The following is a 10349-nucleotide window of genomic DNA, read 5'->3' on the forward strand; positions in this document are numbered from 1 at the left end:
TGTAAAACTACTTACAAGACTAAGATATCCAAAATAAAAAACGCAACTTATATAACAAACTCTAGGCCTCAAAACTAGACACACTAACCTTAAGAATGGTGACAACCAAGAAATGTTAAAGATGAGCTCTTTACATCACATTACAACAAATAACTAACAATAATCATAAAACAACAACAGAACATTTTAAATGAAGTCAGCAAACAGCAAAACAATAATCCTATAACAGTAACTGCATAATTTATTCATGCTGCAATGCATGCTGGGAACTCACATTTCCCAGCCTTAACATTTCAACAATATGAAATTCTTTGTTCAGACAACTGTTTGACTAGTTGGGGCAACATTTTGGGTAATTTTGTTGGTCTGACAAGGGTTTTTATGTAGTTTTAAGAAAATAGCATTTTTTAGTATTGGAGACTGAAAAGGTTTCGTAAACTGGAAAATGTGCAGTTGCATTTTTTACAGTGTAGGTATATACTCTTAAAGTCAATTCACATTAGTATTTTGAATCTTACTTAATATTTCACTAAATTATCACACACTTTATATCAAAAGGATGCTAAGAATTCAAAATAACACGTTACACAATAATTAGTCATTTAGCAGAATGACTTCTATTTACAGAGATACTCCACCTAGTGTTTGTTCACTTTAGCCCTATTCGCACGGGATTAGTATTATCTGGAGACCTTGTGTGATTTTGAAATTAACCCCCCACCTCTGAATTTCATGTGGTGCATTCGCACGGGATAAGCGAAGCCTGTGATTTTACTCGAATTTACCGACTTGTCTCCCGGATACCCGGATGTCAAGGCTTTGAGAGTCCCATATGGTCCAGATGGATTTAAAAAAAGAAAAGAAATTAATATAGTTTCGTGCCCTGTGACATTTACATTTCACCAGGTTAAAATAGTATCTCAAGATTTATGCTTGATTTATTTGTAACACATTAACCTCAAAACCTTTTCAGCCTTTTCTATCTACAAATTGTATGGTGTAGCGATATAACAGCACCCAAAATACTATCAAACACTCCAACGCAGCTCCATTCTTCGCGAAAGATGGATAAAAAAGCGCACAGGAAACAAAAACCTCGAAAAATGATATACGACCCGCCAAATGCTGGCCATATCACAGAGATGACGATTCGCACGGGACTAATATTAGCACAGGACCTCGGTGTTTGGCGAAATATGGTAGGTCTTTTGCGGGGGAATTTTTACTTTACAAATTACAGACATGGCCGATTCGCACGGGATTAAGATCACAGACAACCTCCGCAATTATTACAAATGACTGGAGGTCACCAGGTAATACTAATCCCGTGCGAATAGGGTTTAAGACACATTAAAATCTACAGCGATGTAAAACAAAACAAAACAAAACCGAGATTTGTGTGCCATTTCTTTTGCTCCGCCTTCATTTCCTTAGATGGTGTTGAGCACGCTCGCTGAACTGTGCTGATGTAAACAAACATAAGTTCTTGCTTGCAGCATTCGAATGCAGGAAGGGCGCAATTTTTAGTAAATAACGACTTAAATTTCGATTAAAATGTCTGTTTTCATATAAATTGTAGGGCTTTAGAAGACTTGGAATATATATTGGAATGTATCGTGCATACGCGAGAATCACATGGACTAACGTTACTTTTAAACTTTTTGGAGCTTTACAGAAAAACGCCACGATGAAGTCAAATTTGTTTGGAGCAAGGCCATGACTTGATTGATTGTCTAGTTTTTCAATAATTCTAGTCTTCTGTTTTGTCTTCATCTGTAAGACATGGATAGACTATCCATGGCTAAATAATGTAATCAAACTCTGTTAGACCAATAGACTGGATGCGCCTGGCAGTTTGTCCAGAGAGGAAACAGCTGGTGTCCTCCAACATGCTTGCTGGCAAAAAGTTTATAATAAGCAGCCAACATCTATCTAAAGTGAGAACTTCCATCCTGCTCTAGACTAGCTGTCTCTCCTCACAGAAACACACACACGCGCGCGCGCGCGCGGTACATATAGATTCACACAGAGGGAAGAGATTAAGGTGTGTGTGTGTGTGTGTGCATTCCTGTGTGTTTAAATTTGTATGTATGGATTTGTGCAGAATGAATGACAATGGGCCCTATCATACACCCGGCGCAAGTGTTTTTGCTAGTTTCAGCCCGACGCAGTTCTCATTTTCCCGTCCTGCGCCGCGTTGTTTAAACAGCAAATGCATTTGCGCCCATTTGTGCGCCCATGGGCGTGCTGGTCTAAAAAAGAGGTGTGTTCAGGCGCATTGTTGGCGCGTTGCTATTTTGACTTTACATTGACTTGGTTGTGTGTGTGTGTGTGTGTGTGTGTGTACACTTATTTGGGATTTTTTGCTACTATTCACGTCAATTATATATTATAACCACACACTTGTATATTTTATACTTTTATATTATTGATCAATATGTGAATCCGTTGACCGGACTACGCATGACACGAGTTGGCACAGATTAAGAACTTTTTCAAACCATCCTCTGGGTTAAGGCTAGATGGCATACAGCAAAAACTACTGGGCATGCTGCACATCAATATAGCGTAATTTTTCTCACACTGTACAATAATAATTACTATTTTTGCATTATTATAAGGGGTAGGTTTAGGGTTGGGGTAGGTGTAGACGTTAATAAAACATAATCCAATAGGTAAAAAATTCAATTTATGGTTAGCTTCCGGTTTTTGCTGTATTCCTTCTAGCCACAACCCATCCTCTGCTCCGCGATGTTTTGTTAGATTTGGTGGAGAAACCAAGTCTGACCACCAGATGTCGCTAATGCGCACTGTGTTAAAAGCTTCGAGTAATGAACCGTTTTTCGGCACAATTTCATGAAAGCCTCAAACGGTTCACAAAGCCTCGGTTTCTCATCACTACCTATAGGCGGGTGCACAACGCGCGTACACTTTGCTTATTACACACAAACATTTTTTAAAAATGAAAAATTACATTCCGCCATGTAGATAGCGAACCCGCCATGGCGCGAGCGCAACTGGCTTTTAAAGGGGATGGGAGTTGAGACTCTGATTGGTTTATTGCACGTTGTGACAAAATTCGCATTTAGAAGATATAAGCATTCAAAGCTTTCAGCTCCTCACTTCCGCCAAAACGGCTCAACGATTTTTTGACGTCACATCGTACTTCAGCTTCTCATCAAACTTTCTGTCCAATCAAATGCTCTGTAGAATCCAAAGCGCCTGCCCCTATAAAATAGACGATGAAGCGGCGGCTGAAATCGGTCACTTGTCCACAGAATTAGTATTTTCTGTACAGTGAATGGCACGTAGTGCACTATATAGGGGACAGAGAACGATTCAAACAGTGTAAATATGCTTTCCATTGAGGAAAAAAAAATAAGTCTGGTTTCGCGCTGTGTCACGCTAACCACCGCACCGCACACACATTCTGCTCCGGTCCAGAGACACGATAACACGGAGCGGATCACATGCGCGAGTCGGCGCAGACCACAAAATGTATCGGAGCTATTTGAATTCTACACAGAATGCCATATTTTATAGCAATATGGATGAGATTGTGGCTGGCATACCCTGTCAAATGCGGCTTTACAGAGCTCAAGGGCTCTGAACGGCTCTAGCGCAAGCTGTGATATAAACAAACGCTATTGGCTATTTTAAAAAGGGGCGGGGCTGCTTGATATGTCCCGCCCTGTCTTCCTGTTTCAGTTAAAATGATGTCAACACATAGAGTAACGCTGCGTGTTTCTAAGTATTTCAGGGGACCTTTAAAATAGGGCTCAAAGGTGTGCTACAATGTCATGCTTTCATGAACGTGAGATCAGCACTCTTACTATGAAATGCTTTATCTGGAAAGCAGGGAAGCATGTAATGCTTCACATCAGATTACTTTTTTGAATGCTGTCTATTTTACATGTTTGAATGTTTTTTTTTTTTAATGATAGTTTTGTACAATGTGCATCGTTCAAGAAACTGAAACAGTTTTCTCTTTGTAAATGCTGCAAAAATGTTTACTTGCTAGTGTACAATGTAGATGCATACAGGCTGTTTGAATTTTGACATAACCTATTGAATTGTAATATTCCACCCTAAAAATACCTTCGATCTAAAAAGTAAACCTGTTGTAAGGTGTGGGAGGAATTGTTTTTCCACTGTTTTCAAAAAATCTGCCTGCAAGGTGAAACGGTAATGTTTGCTACACAATATCTCTCCATAACCTCACATCTCCGGTAATGAAATGTAGCAGGCCTGTCAAAGACTGCCAATAGCCTTGAGTCTTTGTGTAGAAAGCTCCGTTCAACAAGCCTGCAGTCAAGCCAACAATTTATTGCTTTAACCTTGAGTTCAATGCATGATAATAACCTCCCTCCCGCTTACTAAAATCCTCCTCAGTAATCTCAAATTCTTCATTTTTCATGTGGTGTTGAATATCAACCTTTGGTATTCAGTTATAATATGAAATTATTGATCCCTGGAGGCAAATTGAGCAGCTTTTCCACGATAAATGAAGAGATCTGACAAACATTAGATATGGTTGACCACTGCACTTTAATAGGCTTTAGATAACAACAATTATAATTTTTTTTTATTGAATGCTTTATGCTTTTCCACCTTTTAAAATGACAAGTTGTTCCACATTGTTAAAAAAGTTTGTATACTCTTGTTTGTATACTCTTGTTCAAAAGTTTGTATGTTGTTTTTTAATATTTTGTTGTGAAAGGACACAATAAACTGATCAAAATTGACAGTAAAGACATTTGTAATTTCACAAAGAATTTCTATTTTAAAAAGCTGTTCTTTAATCAAAGAATCCTGAGAAAATGTACTATGGTTTCCCCAAAAATATTAAGCAACACAACTGTTTTTAACATTGATAACATAAAAAATGTTTCTTGAGCACCGAATCAGCATACTAGAATGATTTCTAAAGGATCTGGAGTAATGTCTACTAAAAATCCAGCTTTCCTCTCAGAGGAATAAATTACATTTTAATATATATTCAAATAGAAAACAGTTATTTTAAATAAATGCAGCCTTGGTGAGCATAAGAGATTTTTGAATCTAAAAAAAAAAAATCACGCAACCCTAATAAATATTGTGTATTTGCTAGTTTATTTTATTTAATTATGGGTTGTTATATTTGTAGTACACAGTGTTGAGTTTATAAATAACTATTTGGCACTTTGCAAGGCTGTAACCATACAGGACATGTTTAGGGCAAACGCGCTCTGTGGCGGTTACACCCTGATATTTTCAGGCGTAAGTGGCATCTTGAGAATGGGCCTGTTGTTCTCAAAAACTCATTAGTCAAAGGAAGCCTATAGACTAACAGGATGAAACACCTTGCAGTATTCTGGATGGGGTCATGCCGTGCTGCAGCGCACAGTTAATTCACTTGGGATCCCATAACTCTCAACCAAGCACACTTGGTTGAATGCAGCCATAGAAAACACAAGAACAGTTAGAAAGGACACATTTAGTACTCATACCACTTCTGACTAAAGTAATACCTATTACTCACATAATTAATAAAAAGGGATTTTTCTTTGAGTGAGTGAGTTTTTTATTAGTAACCAAAGCAACGTTTAGATTGAGATTTCAAATTAAATGCATGATGTTTCAACACAGATTATGCCTTACGACTGATAATAGTGGAATAATCTGTGTTTTTAGGAATATATGTTTCAGTTATAGGTTTTACTCTAACCCACTGGTAAAATTAGAATTTACGTTGTTCAGTTGTCCTGTGTTGGTACTTTAGTATATGCTGTGCAACATCTACAACCTTAGCATGCTGTAAACATGGGCGCCCCCTAGAGAAAATTTGAGTATTACAGGCAGCTAGAGAAGTGCACAGTCATCTAAAATGATCCGCCTGTGAGAACCGGTCACTGTGTTGCACTAGACTAAATTGAGTCATTCTGGTAACCTGATCATACCCTGGGATTAAAGAGAACGCAGCCCAGGTTGAGGAATTATCACAGTATAAAACAGACCATGTAATGTAGCTCTGCTTGTCTGTCATCTCTCTCCAAAATCTCAGCAAACATTTCCCATCATACTCATCTTACAGGGCTTTGGTTAAGAACTAAAAGCATTGAAACACAGCCCCTATAAACACAATAGCTAATGATGTTACTGCTCATTTTCTCTCCATTACAGTCAGAATGTGAGATGAGCTCTTTTCTTTCTGCAAGTTCTCAAATTTAGGCCACTGGAATATCTTGTTTTTGATTCATTTATGTATTTATTGTATTCAATTCAATGAATCAAGTTTGGTTCCCCAGAAAAGACTGTGATCTCATGCTGCCCTGCCTAAAATTAGAGATGATTTTTCCTAAAGTTAGAGATGATGATTCTGAAGATGATTTTAAATGTATAACATTTAATTATTATTTTAACATTTACTTATTATTATGTGTCCTCTTATATTACTGTTAAAAAGATTGGGGTCAGTAAGATTTTTTTTTTTTAAAGAAACTGATACTTCATATTATTACTTTTTTATTCAGGTATTACTAAATTGATCAAAAGTGACTGTAAAACATTTACAATGTTAAAAAAAGATTTAAATTTCAAGTAAATTTGGTGGAAAAAATGCTGAAAAAATATATCACATTTTCCACAAAAAATATTAAGCATTTTCAACATTGAAAATAAAGAAAAAAAGTATTTTGAAAATACTTATCTTCTATTAAATAAAGAAGACTTTCTTGAGCACAAATTTACAGTATTTCTGAAAGATCATGTGAAACTGAAGAAGTAAGAGTATAATCTGAAAATTCAGCTATGCAATCACAGGAATTAATAAAATTCTGACATATATTTGAATAGAAAACAGTTGTTTTATTTGTATTATTATTATTATTATTATTATTATTATTATGAATTCTTTAATATTTCACAATATTTGTTTATCAAATAAATGCAGCCTTGTTGAGCATAGGAGACTTTTTGAGAAATATTAATCATACCAACCCCATACTTCTGAATAGTAGTACTTCTTTTAGCATAAAATATTACAGATACTACAGATTACATATTGCTTTTTAAAAAATGGAAACTGTGGTGATTTTCTAAGTGAACAACAGTTAAATTATACATAATTTTACTACTTTGAGTTGATGTTACCATTTTGACAAAACATTTGTCCCCCTTTGTCCATTCTTAAAATGCTTCAAACTAAAGATATTATCTTGGAGATATGATTTTTGATTGTTTCTAAATATATTGGCTTTTCCTGCGTCCTCAATTTCTTTATTTTAGTCCTGATAGTTCTGTAACATATATCACTTTACCCAACAATAGTTTCTTATTGACATTACCCTCCAGTAAGTAATCATTTTTGATTGGAACATAAAACAGCACAAACATCAGTATTAGCAATGAATTTGATCATGTTAAAATGAGCTAGTGCCTTAAAAGCTGAGCCTTAAAAACTCTTTGAGGTGAAAATGTTCGCTAATGAGATCCTCACAAGCATTCTACATGTATCTACACGTATGGCAATAAAAAAATTAAAGTCCACATGGCAGTCAGGTTAGAAATATGTCAAAAGAAGGCCGGACTGAATTTACCAGACCCTATTCTGTAAGATAATGCAAAACAGAATGATGCAGATCTTGACATTGGCTCATAAATAAATATGAGGAGTATTGAGAATCTCTCAATGACCGCCTTGGTGTTTAGACGAGATGTATTATGTCACTTACGAGGTACGTGAGGTGTGAAGTGCTGCAAATAATCATAATGCTCTGAGAGGGAACTGAATGAGATGCTCTCTTTAGCTTCATCTGCGTAAGGTGCCTTTGCTTTTCAAGCTGTGGTTAATTGCTCTTTTGTCACATGGTTTTCACTGGCCTCTTCATCTAGTTCTTTCTGAGTGCATGGTCTCATTCATAAAGGCTTGACATTCTTGTTGATCCGGTTGTTCCAGTGTTCCTCTTAAAGGGATAGTTCACCCAAAAATGAAAATTCTGTCATTAATTACTCACCCTCATGTTGTTTCAAACACGTAAGACCTTTGTTCATCTTCGGAACACAAATTAAGATATTTTTGATGGAATCTGAGTGTCAGGGTCCTGCCCTGACAGTCATGTCTGTTCTGTCTTTGTTTAACGTTTGTTTAACGTGAGCACATGGCTTTGTCTTTGTTTATGTTGGCCATGTGCTCCTCTCGTCCTGCCCCCTTGTTTCCCTCTACCACGCCCCCTTGTTTAGTCCTAGTCTAGTCCTCGTTAACTTGATTGTGTCCACCTGTTCCTCATGTGTTCTGCTCCTTTATAGTGTGCCTCTTCCCTCATGTCTTTGCTGGTTTGTTGCATTAGTTCATTGTGTGTAAGACAATTCCTTGTCAGTCTACTCGTCATATTAGTAGTGTTAGATTTTACTCTCCTAGTCAGTCTAGCTTTGCATTTAGTTCTCTTGAAGTTTATTAGGGTTTCTTTGCTTTTGTTATTTTGCTCTAGTCTAGTTCCTGTCTTTATTTTTGCTCTAGTTTTCTTAAGCCTCTAGTTTGGTTTATTTCTTTATTTTGATTTTGTGTTTGCCCAGTTTTTATTCCAGTTATCGATTCCTAAAATTTGCCTTTTGGTTCATTCTTTAGTTTTATTTGCTCTCTGCAGTTTGAATTTGTTTTTCTTTGTTCTTTTCTTTCTAGTCATAGTGTGCAGTCAGTGTCTTATTTTGCTGCTTGTTGTTCTCTCTTGTGGTCTTATCTTGTGTGTCGTGTTATGTCTTGTGTTTGTTCCTGTTCTGTGTCCTGAATCCCTCCTGGCTGCTGTTCTCAAGACCTGGCTATCTGACTGGACTGGTATCACTACAGCTCAAAGTATCAAGCCCTGGTTTCTCAAGCTGCTGCCTGATATCCAGTGTTCTCATTGACTGGGGCTGCTCGATCTCCTTTGTTCTCCAGCAAAACTTTGTCCAGGTCTGACCAAGGCTTGACATTCTTGTTGATCCGGTTGTTCCAGTGTTCCTCTTAAAGGGTTAGTTCACCCAAAAATGAAAATTCTGTCATTAATTACTCACCCTCATGTCATTTCAAACCCGTAAGACCTTTGTTCATCTTCGGAACACAAATTAAGATATTTTTGATGGAATCTGAGTGTCAGGGTCCTGCCCTGACAGTCATGTCTGTTCTGTCTTTGTTTAACGTTTGTTTAACGTGAGCACATGGCTTTGTCTTTGTTTATGTTGGCCATGTGCTCCTCTCGTCCTGCCCCCTTGTTTCCCTCTACCACGCCCCCTTGTTTAGTCCTAGTCTAGTCCTCGTTAACTTGATTGTGTCCACCTGTTCCTCATGTGTTCTGCTCCTTTATAGTGTGCCTCTTCCCTCATGTCTTTGCTGGTTTGTTGCATTAGTTCATTGTGTGTAAGACAATTCCTTGTCAGTCTACTCGTCATATTAGTAGTGTTAGATTTTACTCTCCTAGTCAGTCTAGCTTTGCATTTAGTTCTCTTGAAGTTTATTAGGGTTTCTTTGCTTTTGTTATTTTGCTCTAGTCTAGTTCCTGTCTTTTATGTTTGCTCTAGTTTTCTCAAGCCTCTAGTTTGGTTTCTTTTGATTTTTTTCTGTGCCCAGTTTTTATTCTAGTTATTGAGTCCTAGAATTTGCCTTTTGGTTCTTTTGTTTTATTTGCTCTCTGCAGTTAGTTTGTTTCTGTTTTTTTTTTTTTTTCATTCTAGTCATAGTGTGTAGTCAGTGTGTTATTTTGCTGCTGCTTGTTCTCTCTTGTGGTCTTGTCTTGTGTTTTGTTCGTGTTCTGTGTCCTGAATCCCTCCTGGTTGCTGTTCTCAAGACCTGGCTATCTGACTGGACTGGTATCACTACAGCTCAAAGTATCAAGCCCTGGTTTCTCAAGCTGCTGCCTGATATCCAGTGTTCTCATTGACTGGGGCTGCTCTATCTCCTTTGTTCTCCAGCAAAACTTTGTCCAGGTCTGACCGAGGACCAGCAGACTGCCCTTTCCTACTGTTTGGACTCTCACGTAAGCCCTGTTAATCCTTGCTTTGTCAATAAACCTCACTCCCTTGATCATTCTGCATCTGGGTCTCTCTCCCGTAAACTGCTGTGACAAAACTGACACTGAGAGCTGTCTGACCCTACATGGACAGCAACGCAACTGAAATGTTCCCAAGTCCAGAAACGTAGCAAGGAGATCTGCATTATTTCGTCAGATCGTTTTATTTATTTTATTTATTTATTTTCTTTTGCACTCAAAGTATTCTCGTAGATTTGTAAAATTACGGTTGAACCCCTGATGTCACATGGAAGATTTTACAGATCTCCTTGCTACGTCTCTGGACTTGGGAACATTTCAGTTGTATTGCTGTCTATGCAGGGTCAG

This window comes from Sinocyclocheilus anshuiensis, unplaced genomic scaffold, assembly GCF_001515605.1.
Source record: "Sinocyclocheilus anshuiensis isolate Anshui unplaced genomic scaffold, SAMN03320099.WGS_v1.1 scaffold1024, whole genome shotgun sequence".
Taxonomy (NCBI): Eukaryota; Metazoa; Chordata; class Actinopteri; order Cypriniformes; family Cyprinidae; genus Sinocyclocheilus; species Sinocyclocheilus anshuiensis.